The sequence below is a fragment of the Triticum urartu genome, chromosome 2 (assembly GCF_003073215.2).
Source record: "Triticum urartu cultivar G1812 chromosome 2, Tu2.1, whole genome shotgun sequence".
Classification (NCBI taxonomy): Eukaryota; Viridiplantae; Streptophyta; class Magnoliopsida; order Poales; family Poaceae; genus Triticum; species Triticum urartu.
This window is the reverse complement of record NC_053023.1, coordinates 34,665,488-34,675,053: the sequence shown is the minus strand read 5'-3', so window position 1 is coordinate 34,675,053 and position 9,566 is coordinate 34,665,488.

The window sequence follows — 9,566 nt, the reverse complement described above, 5'->3', positions numbered from 1 at the left end:
AGCACAAGGTTTAGCAATTCTAGCAGTCTCATCACGGAAATGAATAACATGCCCATCAATATTATCAGACAAGAGATCTTTAACAATAGCAATATTAGGTTCAGCTTTAATTTGCTCAGGAGGTGTATAAGTTCTAATATTGCTTTTACGAACCACAGTTGAAGCTTTAACATGATCCTTTATCCTAACTGGGAAAGGTGGTTTCTCAACATAAGAAGTAGGAACAATAGGATCATTGTAAGTGATAGTCTTTTCTTCAACTTTAATAGGTGCAGCTACTTTTACTTCTATGGGAGGATGATATTTAAACCACTTCTCCCTAGGGAGATCAACATGAGTAGCAAAAGATTCACAGAAAGAAGCTACTATCTCAGAGTCAAGTCCATATTTAGTGCTAAATTTACGGAAAACATCGGTATCCATAAAAGATTTAACACAATCATACTTAGGTGTCATACCTGACTCCTTACCTTTGTCGAGGTCCCAATCTTCAGAGTTGCGTTTAATTCTTTCCAATAAATCCCATTTGAATTCAATAGTCTTCATCATAAAAGAGCCAGCACAAGAAGTATCGAGCATGGTGCGATTGTTATCAGAAAGCCGAGCATAAATTTTTTGAATAATTATTTCTCTTGAGAGCTCATGATTGGGGCATGAATATAACATTGATTTAAGCCTCCCCAAGCTTGAGCAATGCTTTCTCCTTCGCGAGGCCAGAAATTATATATATAATTGCGATCACGATGAACAAGATGCATAGGATAAAACTTCTGATGAAATTCCAATTTCAATCGTTTGTAGTTCCATGACCCCGTATCATCACATAGCCTATACCATGTCAATGCATCTCCCTTCAAAGATAAAGGGACGACCTTCTTCTTAATAACATCTCCGGGTACACTTGCAAGCTTAAATAATCCACAAACTTCATCCACATATATTAGGTGCTCATCGGGATGTAATGTTCCATCTCCTGCAAAAGGTTTAGCTAGTAGTTTTTCTATCATACCCGAAGGAATTTCAAAGCAGACATTTCCATTTTCTTTTTATTTTTCAGTAGGTTTAGTAGGTTGAGGAGCAACTCTTTGCTCTATTGGTCGAGGTGAAGATACCCCGAACAAGCCCCTCATAGGATTACTTTCCATAGTAATAAGTGACAGTAAATTTCAGCACACTATGTAAATTTTTCCTTACCAAATTCCACCTACCAAAGGTGCTTCACTCCCCGACAACGGCGCCAGAAAAGAGTCTTGATGACCCACAAGTATAGGGGATCTATCGTAGTCCTTTCGATAAGTAAGAGTGTCGAACCCAACGAGGAGCAGAAGGAAATGATAAGTGGGTTTCAGCAAGGTATTCTCTGCAAGCACTGAAATAATAGGTAACAAATAGTTTTGTGATAGGATAATTTGTAATGAGTAACAAGTAACAAAGTAAATAAAGTGCAGCAAGGTGGCCCAATCCTTTTTGTAGCAAAGGACAAGCCTGGACAAACTCTTATATGATGTAAAGCGCTCCCGAGGACACATGGGAATATCGTCAAGCTAGTTTTCATCACGTTCATATGATTCGCGTTTGGTACTTTGATAATTTGGTATGTGGGTGGACCGTTGCTTGGGTACTGCCCTTACTTGGACAAGCATCCCACTTATGATTAACCTCTATTGCAAGCATCCGTAACTACAACAAAAGTATTAAGGTAAACCTAACCATAGCATGAAACATATGGATCCAAATCAGCCCCTTACGAAGCAACGCATAAACTAGGGTTTAAGCTTCTGTCACTCTAGCAACCCATCATCTACTTATTACTTCCCAATGCACTACAAAAAGAAGACACATCCATGATATTTTGGGCCGAACGAATTTTTTCCTGTCATACATATGACACTTCTATGACGATAATTGTGACAAAACCCGGTATCATCATAGATGTGGTGAGCTCCTACTTCCATGACAAAAAATCATGACAGAAAATGGGCTTTTCGTCCTGGGCGGTCTAGAGACGCAGCTGCATGACATTCTTTGGGCCGTCCATGACGGAAAAAACCGTGGTAGAAGCGAGGGGGAGGAAAATTTCAGGGAGTTCCCGGTTACGGTGGGAGGTCGGGGGCCGAGCGATGCGCGTTTCTCTCGTACACGTACGCGCGTGTGTGCGAGGTGTTGGCTCTAACTGAACCCGAGCGAGGCGTTGGGCTCTAACTGAACCCGAGCGATTGCACTGCAGGCTACGCGTTACTGAACGCGAGCGATCGATCGATGGCTGTTAACTGAACCCGATCGAGCGATTCCTTCGCTACTGCTGCTAGCTGAAGCCGATCGATGCTGCCTCTGGATGAACAGTGAGCGTTGCGGGGGGGGGGGTTGGATGAACAGTTCCCGGTGGGGGTGGATGAACAGGACCCCGTGGTGTTGCCTCTGTATGAACAGGACCCTGATCGATCGAGCCGGTTGGGGCTGGATGAACAGGACCCCGTGGAGGGCTGGATGAATAGGACCACCCCATGGAGGGCAGGATGAACAGTAGACGGTGGAGGGCAGGATGAACAGTAGCCCGAGGAGGGGTGGTTGAATAAGAGCCTGTGGAGAGGGCTGGTTGAACAGTAGCCGGTGGAGTAGCGCGCGGTGGAGGCTGCATGAACAGGAGCCCGTGGATGAACAGTCGCAGATGGAGGCTGGAGGAGCTCGACGGTGGATGAATAGTCACTAGTAGAAAAAGGGGCTTTTGTCCCGGTTGGTAAGGCCCCTTTAGTCCCGGTTTTCGAACCGGGACTAAAGGGTCGGTACTAATGCCTCTCCCTTTAGTCCCGGTTCAATCCAGAACCAGGACTAAAGGGCACGGCCACGTGGAGCTCCACCACCAACCGGGACTAAAGGAAATTTTATGATTTTTTTGAATTTTTTTTTTGAATTTTTTTTTTGATTTTCAAATTTCTAAATTATTTTAACCTCTAGTCTGTAATCACCACCCCTCATCACTTCTCAATTTATCCTCCAATCACCCCTCATCATTCCAAATCATCTAACTTCCCGAACGGTCACCCATCCTCCCACTCCCCCAGCCTGAGCACGCTTAACTTCCGGGTTCTATTCTCCCTCGCTCCAAGTCTGCACTTGTTGTTTTCCTGACAATAGTAAGATGTCAATCTTATTAACCTTCAGGAATTTTGCTTGAGCATGAAGTGACACATTTCATAGTTTTATTTTGAAACTATTGTTTTAAAAAACAATAATTATTTAGTAACACTAATATTTCTTGAATAATTACTTTGACTATTGTTTGACCATAGTTTGACCATAGTTTGACCAGATTTGACCAAAATTGAAATAACTGAAATAATTATTTAGTAACACTAATATTCTAGAATAATTAGTTTGACCATTGTTTGACCATAGTTTGCCCACTGTTTGAATTTCTTTCGATTTTTTCCACTCTAGATCTTAAAAGCCCTGTAACTTTTTTCTATTAGGTTTTTGAGGATTTTGAAAATGTTTAACGGGGTTCCCCCGATTAAATTCGGATGTAACTTTTCGAGTAGATGGTTTTTCATATAAAAAACTTTTTCATCCGAGTTAGTATGCAAAAGTTATGCCCATTTTTACAAATTTCAGAGAGATTTTGCAAATAAAGTCAAAATTCACATTTGCAAATTTTCCCAACAACTAGACCACATATCACATGAGAAACTTATTTTCTTTTATTTTTTTGACATTTCCATTATTTTCTTTTATTTTTTTAAAAACTGAAAAGGCGATCCACAGGGGGGGGTAGAGTTTGAAAATGGGACCTTTAGTACCGGTTCGTGGCACGAACCGGGACTAAAGGTCTCAACCCCATTAGTCCCGGTTCGTGCCTCAAACCGGGACTAAAGGTCTAATCTTTAGTCCCGGTTTGAGGCACGAACCGGGACCAATGGTTGTGGGCCAGGAGCGAGGCCCATTGGTCCCGGTTCATCCCACCAACCGGGACCAAAAGGTCCAGATGAACCGGGACCAATGGCCCACGTGGCCCGGCCGGCCCCCTGCGCTCACGAACCGGGACCAATGCCCCCATTGGTCCTGGTTCTGGACTGAACCAGGACTAATGGGCTGACCCGGCCTGGACCAAAGCCCTGTTTTCTACTAGTGAGTAGCTCGAGGAGGCTGGAGGGGGTCGACGGTGGAGATGGAAAATATCCCATGGAGTCCCGTTTTGCGGTACGCCACACCCCTCCCGATGAACAGGACCCCCGTTTCAACTGTAGCGCTCCAACACAAGTCCGTTTCGTCCGTTTTGCGGTACGCCACACCCCTCCCGATCAACAGGACCCCCATTTCGACCATAGGAGGTCCGTTTCCTCCGTTTTGCGGTACGCCAGACCCCTCCCGATGAACATGATCCCGTTTCGAACGTGGCCAGTCAAACACAAGGCCATTTCCTCCGTTCTGCGGTACGCCAGGCCTCGTTTCCATCGCCTGTTCCGTCCAAGCCCTCTCGATGAACACGACACATTCCGTTGCCTCCCCATGAACACGACGCATTCCGTTGCCTCCTCATGAACACGACGACGACGCTGTTTCTCCGTTCCGACCCAGCCATGTACACGAGCCCTAGCCGTACATATGCGCGAGTAGGCGTTCGAGACCCTGCCCGTATGTACACATACGTGGCCGTATTTTCTTTCTTACACCCTGGCCGTTGTACGTACGTGTAAATGCTACGTGTGCGCCTCTACTACGACACGTGCGCGCCTCTACATCGACCAGTATATATGTACATACACGTTCGCGACCAGAATGACAACGCTACGTACGCTTTGACCAGGTGGGTCCCGACTGTCAGGCACTTCCTTGCGTGCGAAGATGTAGCTGGTGGGTCCCACCAGTCAGGGGTCGAATCGTTTTGTTTTTTTGCCCGGTCGCACTTCCTTGCGTGCGAAGGTGTAGCTGGTGGGTCCCAGTAGTCAGGGGGGAAACGCTTTTTTGCGAAATACGGTGGCCCATCCGGTGGGTCCCCGCTGTCAGGTGGAGGAATAATTATTTTGCGCGTAATAAGGAGCACTTCCTTGCTGCGGCCGTGGACCCAGCTGTCAGCGTCTCCACGCACAGTACTCTTCCGATGGAAGTCGGTCGTTGACCACATTGACCACGCCGCGCCGAGAGCACCATGGCGGTGGATGATGGCGAGGCCTAGGAAGGGGACGACGCGGAGCCGGGGAAGACGCGGCGGTGGATGCCCACGCGTAGAGGAGTACGAGGGTTCACTGGTTCGCTGCGGTGTGAGGCTGCCGTCGCCGCAGAATAACATGGGGTCTGGGTGAGTAGAGGGATGGCCTGGCCAGCGGTGGGAGTAGTAGGCGGCGGTGAGGCCTCCGCCGCATCGCAGCCGGCCACGGGAGGCTGGAGCACGAGGCACGACCGGCGCTGATTTGGGCGGCTGGAGCAAGAAGACCAGAGGTTGAAGAAGAACTACGGCCGTTGGATGGACATCGTACGGTCACTGGAGCTAGAATCGTGCATATTGACTAAGTTGACAAAGCCCTCCGTCCCCGTCAACTTAGTAGGCCCACAAGTCATCCTCCCACCAAGGTGGGTCCCACCTAGCAGGGGGTATTCATTTTTTTGACCGTAATAAGGAGGCACTTCCTTGCGTGCGAAGATATAGCTGGTGGGTCCGAGCTGTCAGTGGCGGTAACGTTTCTTTCGTGAAATATAGAGGCCCTTTCGGTGGGTCCCTGATGTCAGGTGGAGGAATCATTATTTTGCGTGTAATAAGGAGGCATTTCCTTGCGTGCGGCCGTGGACCCAGCTGTCGGCCTCTCCACGTACAGTCCACTTTAGATGCATGTCGGTCGTTGACCACGTTGACACATGGGAATATCGTCAAGCTAGTTTTCATCACGTTCATATGATTCGCGTTTGGTACTTTGATAATTTGGTATGTGGGTGGACCGGTGCTTGGGTACTGCCCTTACTTGGACAAGCATCCCACTTATGATTAACCTCTATTGCAAGCATCCGCAACTACAACAAAATTATTAAGGTAACCCTAACCATAGCATGAAACATATGGATCCAAATCAGCCCCTTACGAAGCAATGCATAAACTAGGGTTTAAACTTCTGTCACTCTAGCAACCCATCATCTACTTATTACTTCCCAATGCACTACAAAAAGAAGACACATCCATGATATTTTGGGCCGGACGATTTTTTTTCAGTCATACATATGACACTTCTATGACGATAATTGTGACAAAACCCGGTATCATCATAGATGTGGTGGGCTCCTACTTCTATGACAAAAAATCATGACAGAAAATGGGCTTTTCGTCCTGGGCGGTCCAGAGACGCAGCTGCATGACATTATTTGGGCCGTCCATGACGGAAAAAACCGTGGTAGAAGCGAGGGGGAGGAAAATTTCGGGGAGTTCCCGGTTACGGTGGGAGGTTGGGGGCCGAGCGATGCGCGTTTCTCTCGTACACGTACGCGCGTGTGTGCGAGGCGTTGGCTCTAACTGAACCCGAGCGAGGCGTTGGGCTCTAACTAAACCCGAGCGATTGCACTGCAGGCTACGCGTTACTGAACCCGAGCGATCGATCGATGGCTGTTAACTGAACCCGATCGAGCAATTCCTTCGCTACTGCTGCTAGCTGAAGCCGATCGATGCTGCCTCTGGATGAACAGTGAGCCTTGTGGGGGGGCGGGGGTGGATGGACAGTTCCCGGTGGGGGTGGATGAACAGGACCCCGTGGTGTTGCCTCTGTATGAACAGGACCCCGATCGATCGAGCCGGTTGGAGCTGGATGAACAGGACCTCGTGGAGGGCTGGATGAACAAGACCACCCCATGGAGGGCAGGATGAACAGTAGATGGTGGAGGGCAGGATGAACAGTAGCCCATGGAGGGGTGGTTGAACAGGAGCCCGTGGAGAGGGCTGGTTGAACTGTAGCCGGTGGAGTAGTGCGTGGTGGAGGCTGGATGAACAGGAGCCCGTGGATGAACAGTCGCAGATGGAGGCTGGAGGAGCTCGACGATGGATGAATAGTAGCTCGTGGAGGCTGGAGGGGGTCGACGGTGGAGATGAACAGTATCCCATGGAGTCTCGTTTTGTGGTACGCCACACCCCTCTCGATGAACAGGACCCCTGTTTCGACCGTAGCGCTCCAACACAAGTCCGTTTCGTCCGTTTTGCGGTACGCCACACCCCTCCTGATCAACAGGACCCCCGTTTCGACCATAGGAGGTCCGTTTCCTCCGTTTTGCGGTACGCCAGACCCCTCCCGATGAACAGGATCCCGTTTCGAACATGGTCGGTCGAACACACGGCCGTTTCCTCCGTTCTGTGGTACGCCAGGCCTCGTTTCCATCGCCTGTTCCGTCCAAGCCCTCTCGATGAACACGACACATTCCGTTGCATCCCCATGAACACGACGCATTCCGTTGCCTCCCCGTGAACACGACGACGATGCTGTTTCTCTGTTCCGACCCAGCCATGTACACGAGCCCTGGCCATACATATGCGCGAGTAGGCGTTCGAGACCCCGCCCGTATGTGCACATACGTGGCCGTATTTTCTTTCTTACACCCTGGCCGTTGTACGTACGTGTAAATGCTACGTGTGCGCCTCTACTACGACACGTGCGCGCCTCTACTACGACACATGCGCGCCTCTACATCGACCTGTATATATGTACATACACGTTCGCGACCAGAATGACAACGCTACGTACGCTTTGATCAGGTGGGTCCCGACTGTCAGGCACTTCCTTGCGTGCGAAGATGTAGCTGGTGGGTCCCAGCAGTCAGGGGTCGAATCGTTTTGTTTTTTTTCCCGGTCGCACTTCCTTGCGTGCGAAGGTGTAGCTGGTGGGTCCCAGTAGTCAGGGGGGAAACGCTTTTTTGCGAAATACGGTGGCCCATCCGGTGGGTCCCCGCTGTCAGGTGGAGGAATAATTATTTTGCGCGTAATAAGGAGCACTTCCTTGCTGCGGCCGTGGACCCAGCTGTCAGCGTCTCCACGCACATTACTCTTCCGATGGAAGTCGGTCGTTGACCACATTGACCACGCCGCGCCGAGAGCACCACGGCGGTGGACGATGGCGAGGCCTAGGAAGTGGACGACACGGAGCCGGGGAAGACGCGGCAGTGGATGCCCACGCATAGAGGAGTACGAGGGTTCACTGGTTCGCTGCGGTGTGAGGCTGCCGTCGCCGCAGAATAACTTGGGGTCTGGGTGAGTAGAGGGATGGCCTGGACGGCGGTGGGAGTAGTAGGCGGCGGTGAGGCCTCCGCCGCATCGTAGCCGGCCATGGGAGGCAGGAGCACGAGGCACGACCATCGCTGATTTGGGCGGCTGGAGCAAAAAGACCAGAGGTTGAAGAAGAACTACGGCCGTTGGATGGACATCGCACGGTCACTGGAGCTAGAGTCATGCATATTGACTAAGTTGTCAAAGCCCTCCGTCCCCATCAACTTAGTAGGCCCACAAGTCATCCTCCCACCAAGATGGGTCCCAGCTAGCAGGGGGTATTCATTTTTTTAGCGTAATAAGGAGGCACTTCCTTGCGTGCGAAGATATAGCTGGTGGGTCCGAGCTGTCAGTGGCGGTAACGTTTCTTCCGCGAAATATAGAGGCCCTTTCGGTGGGTCCCTGATGTCAGGTGGAGGAATCATTATTTTGCACGTAATAAGGAGGCATTTCCTTGCGTGCGGCCGTGGACCCAGCTGTCGGCCTCTCCACGTACAGTCCACTTTAGATGCATGTCGGTCGTTGACCACGTTGACCAGGCCGCGCCGAGAGCACCAGGGCGGTGGACGACGGCGAGGCCTGGGAAGGGAACGACACGGAGGGAGGGAATACTCGGCAGTTGTTTCCCACGCGGAGGGGAGTACGACTGTACGAGGGTTTACTGGTTCGTCTGCCGTCGCCGGAGAATAACAGCAGGTGTGGGTGACTAGAGGGATGGCTAGGCCAGCGATGGGAGTACGATGGGGCCGTGAGGCCTGCGCGGTAGCAGAGCCGGCCGCGGGGAGTCCCGCCGGTGCCTGTTTGAGCGGCTGGAGCAGGAAGAGCAGAGATTGAAGAAGCACGACGGCCGTTGGATGGCCATCCAATAGTCACTGCTTGTGCGTCAACCTTTTTTTTAGGAAAGCCTCAAATCTGCGGAAAACAGCATACAGCCCATCTGCCATTATTTCTAATAATTTACAGCCCATTTGCTAATTATTAAGGTTTTTTTGGATCCCATATTCTTTTTGTTAGCATTACAGCCCATATTGTGGCCACGGTTAAAAAATTATATGAAATTTTGCATATTTCGGTGCGGTCCGAACTGTTTTTAATCCCAAAATTTTGACTCACATTCAAACTGATTTAAAAAATAAATGTATAATAATATAAAATCCAACAAATTCTCCACACATAAAAATTAATGTAATTTCAAATCTCGAAATGAAGAAAAGATATTTGAAACTAATTGCCGGTTTGATGTGTTTTAAAAATGTACAACCCATTTCTCATTACTGATGGGCCATTTTCTCGGCCAGCCGAATGAAAGCTCTCCTCGTCTTGAAAGATTTGCAGC